This window comes from Octopus bimaculoides, chromosome 10 (assembly GCF_001194135.2).
Source record: "Octopus bimaculoides isolate UCB-OBI-ISO-001 chromosome 10, ASM119413v2, whole genome shotgun sequence".
Lineage (NCBI taxonomy): Eukaryota > Metazoa > Mollusca > Cephalopoda > Octopoda > Octopodidae > Octopus > Octopus bimaculoides.
This window is the reverse complement of record NC_068990.1, coordinates 60,668,317-60,673,031: the sequence shown is the minus strand read 5'-3', so window position 1 is coordinate 60,673,031 and position 4,715 is coordinate 60,668,317. Positions and strand designations below refer to the sequence as shown.

Genomic DNA, 4,715 nt, shown 5'->3' with positions numbered 1-4,715 from the left:
AGTGGATTTGGTAGAAGGAAACTGAAAGAAGTTTATATATATATATATATATATATATATATATATATATATATGAAATTATGTGTCTTTGTTTTTGCATTTGTCCCCTACCATTGCTTGACAACCAGTGTTGGTTTGTTTATGTCCACAAAACCTATAGCAGTTTGACAAGAGAGACTGATAGGTTAAATACCAGGTTTAAAAGAAATAAGTACTGGGGTTGATTTGTTTGACCAGGATGGTGCTGTAGCATGGTTGTAGTCTAGTGACTGAAACAAGATAGGTGGTGACCTGACCTGACCTACCTGATCACTGTAGGCTCTGATATTCTCACTGAGAGTTTATCTTTTAATTCTCTTTGTTTTGACTCCATACATCTAAGGCTGTACATGCATATTTACACCTATGAAACTTTAAGTCATTAGTAAATGAGTCAAGCTCTTATCAAATGCATGTAACTCAAGTTAAATGTGTTGAGTGTTATGTTGAACACTATGGTCTTTCATCTGTTCACTTACTTGCCTACTCACGCTCACTGACGTACACTTATTGTTGGGTTAGATAAGCTTACATAAGTAAAACAAGTCTGCCCTGCTATTAATATTTTCTTTATCTTAAACTAGTATTGTAAATACATCCAGTTGTTTTATGTTTTGCAAATTGTGAATGGATCATTAGCCTACATCAAGAGGAAAAATTATCTGAGATATACAGTCTCCAGGAGCATATGTTATACAATACAATAATCAATTTTTAATGCATAAATTTGATATTATCATCCTCATCATCATAATTGTTTTAACATCCACTTTTCCATGTTCATATGAGTCGGACAGAATTCAAAAAGGTAGATTTTCTGCAGCCAGATTTCTACACACAAACATGATGGGCTTTTTTCAGTTTCCATACGTCAAACCCACTGACAAGTTTTGGGTATGCTTGGGACTATTGTAAAACAGCACTTGCATAAGGCGCCATACAGTTGGACTGAACCCAAAACTATGGGGTTGGGAAGCAAACTTCCTACCATATAGCCATACCTGAATTACATGACAGAATCAAAAGTGTAACAAAGCAAAATTTATGTATCTATGAAAAAGTCTTACTAAGTTTTAAGACTTAGTTTTTCCTCTAAACACCAGCCACAATATGTCACTAAAGAGAAAGGCAGTAGAAGAATGGACAGAGCAGTAGACAGTTGACAATGATGATGATGATGATGACAATGATGACAAGGAGGAGGCAGACAATGATGATCAGGTGGGGGCATATACATGCATGCTGAAATTGTGACAATATATTTATCAATACAATAAAAGACAAGTTGACTCACATGATCGTAAAAAGTTCCAATCAGATATAAATGAATCCATATTGTAAGTTCTCTCCATGCCTAGACAATTTTAAAAAACAATAAAATATAGATATTTATACAAACAGATAGCATAAAGGCAATATTATTTTTTTTTATATACATATATCACTAATAATACTGCTGATCTAAATTTAACACATTGTTTAAGTGTTTTGGTTTAAAAATTAACGTTTTTGATTGAACATCAGAACCTTATGTATTTAAATATCAAAAAGATTTTGATTACCACATAAAACGATACAACTTCAAATACGAATAAGTTAGCCTAATTAATAAATGTTGCAATAAAACTTGTAAATATTCTCATTATATACAGGACTGAGTGAAAATTAAAAAAATATTTATGTGCCAGTTTGAATCAAAACTACAAATACAAAAGCATGATACAAACACGCTCAATACTTTTGCTATTCATTTTATGTCTTCTGGCAAATTATCTGCTTAATAATACACCTACACAGAAAGTATAAAACTGGATAAATATATCATAATAAATTTATTTATATTTCTAAGTTTTCAAGAGTGTTTCTATGGAGATTATGAAAGGGAAAATAGGCCAGTAACTACTAGGGTTCCTACTTCTTAAATATGTGAAAATATCATTTATATAACACGCAAATAATATATAATAATATGTAACAATACAAAATGCCATGCAATATGTTATATGTAATCATATACAAGACATAATCGTACATAAATGGAATAATATGCTATAAAATGTAATCTTGTCATAACATGTAATATGGAACCACACATAAGTAACAATATGTAGTCATATGCAAACATCTGTGATAATATACACACTAAGTTTAATACATAGTAATATGTAAATATTATATGATGACATGTAATCATATGTAGCACAATGTGTTATATAATTTGGTATGAAAATAAGCAATAAGTAAGAATATTACTATGGGTTGTTGTGTAATATGTAATATATGCAATATTGTGTAATGATTTATGTTTAAGTAATAACATACAATATCTATTGTTATTTAACGTGATATTTGTATAAATTTGTATGTGTGTGACCCACTGGCTGGAAGCAAATTGAAAAAGGTTTATAATATGCAACCACAGAGGCAAAGGAAGAGAAAGAGATGAGGATAATAAAAGACTGCAGCAGTGGAAGGTGGGGGGTGTTATATCTTTCAGGGAAAATTTAGAGGGTGATAAAGAAAATCAATTAGGAAGAGAAAAGGAAGAAAGATAGAATTAGAGATCAGCAGATTACACTTCGCACACAGATATACAAGTATATACACACATAAGCTGAGTTATATACCTCGTACACAGGTTAAACACAGAAACACAACCACATGCTTATATACATGCCAACAGATACTCGAGACTTATGTAGCCATATATATATAGATTAGTATGCATCTATCAATAGATTAACCCTCAAGACTCATATACACAGATACCCAATGATACAGATCTCAACAGATATATTTAAAATGAAAGAGTCCAATAAACTCATAATGAATTGTCAGATTACTAATAACGATTTAGAAAACTTTCAGGTAGTCTTATTACATCTTACATATCCATTACTTTTTCTCTCTTGATTATTGAATAAGAAAGACAATGTCTGTCACATACTTTTCTTTCTAAATTTCCTTCTCCTTCACCTCAGATAGTAAAGGCTGGGTGATAGAGAAAGATACAAAAAATGTGAGAAAGTTAAAGAAAAAGACAGCATGAGAGAATAAAAAAGAGCACAGGAAGAAGGGAAAACAAGTGTAAGTATCCTTTACTCAATGTTAACAGTTTAAATGTTGGCCACATACATAAATCTAAGTTGATAAATATACTTTCTTTGTATTTATAATTATATCTTCATCTTCAAAAAATAGAAATAACATTTTAAATGTTTTGAAAGTGAAACAATAGTATATTAATGCTTATTTTTCTTGCAAATACTATCTTATGCCTATTTTGTATTGTATACTTCTTTTGAAGCAAGTGACTTTTTTTGGCTGTCCTAATGTGTATCTTTCTGTTTCATTAATGGAATATTGTTTCAATATTCAAAGATGTTTTGAAAAGAAGACTTTATTACAAAATAAATTAAACAGGATTCCACATGCAAATTTGGCATAAAATGTTGTCACACACATGAGATCTATTCTTTTATTAAGAGCTCCTGCCACATAAATTTGTCTACATCCCCTGAGATTAGGAATACACTTGTTAATAGTCATGTGAGAGAGATGTCATCTAAGTTTCTCAGGAAAATGTTGTTTGACCAAAGTAATGTCATAGAGATAAGTGTGATATGAAGGAAAATACATTTCATAAATCACTTTAAACTTCACCTCCTAAATGATGATGCAACATTTTGTACACAAGTCATTAAATTCAGCAGCAATATTTTGAATAAAAAAAGTAATAAATGTAGCATAAATAAAAGCACAAAAGGAATGTTATCATAAGCAGCAATATTTTTGGTAATGAAACCAAAGAAGGAAAATAATTTGTGATCATGAAAAGACAACAGTACCTAGAAACCAATAGCATATTTATACGGTTTATCAAATGTTTGTTTCATTATATTTTTGTAAAAATTAGTTTGCAATAAAGTTTAAAATTTACCATTCCATTCAAAGTGAAATCATCAGTCAAAGTAGATAGACTTAATTGAAAACTAAAGATACTCCACAACAAATATTGATATGTTTGATATGATATATATATATATATATATATATATATATATATATATATATATATATATATATATATATCACACACACACACACACATGTATGAATGTGGGTTGATAAAATATATATTAGTGTTAGTGAATATCAGCAGTCGGGTAAAAACTGCTGAACTGATGGAATGATTTGATCTGGCAGTCAGGTACATTGCAGCTTTTCTCTCAAATATTATTAAGAACAAGTCAATACAAGAGCTTCTTTACTGAAGAGTTGGCAATGGAGTATCTATGTCAGTGTGTTAATGAAGGAATTCGCCCCTTTTATTTTCTGTAGATGTGAGGCAGATGGTCTCATAGCTTTCCTAATAAATAAGGATGATGTTAATCCTGTTAATGTTCAATTGTTTAGCTATTATAATAGAAAATTGGGACAATGGGGATGCTCTACATCTTAGATTTCTTCAATTATTTGACAAGGGAGATATAGCAATAGTGTTAAGAAGAGAAATAGAAGTTACTTTAAATGAGTTTTGTTTACAGATTGTAACTTGAGGAGAAAGGCAATTGCAGTAACAGTAAGAGAGCAAGAGAGAGAAAGGCTGAACAAGCTTGAAAAGAAGCAGATTAGTGTTTGAATATTATTACTAAGAAAAGGCTTGCAGTCAGTAC

The 4,715-nt window shown here is 30.3% G+C and overlaps 1 protein-coding gene across 4 annotated transcripts in view; it reads right to left on the bottom strand.

The window, feature by feature from the left end:
• Positions 1 to 4,715, bottom strand: part of LOC106868868 (uncharacterized) — a 361,638-nt gene that overhangs the window by 318,049 nt on the left and 38,874 nt on the right. For all 4 annotated transcript variants that reach the window (XM_014914318.2, XM_014914316.2, XM_052971228.1 and 1 more), the window contains exon 2: positions 1,334 to 1,393. The gene's annotated coding sequence lies outside the window, so the exon portion shown is untranslated. The remainder of the gene's footprint in view (positions 1 to 1,333; positions 1,394 to 4,715) is intronic.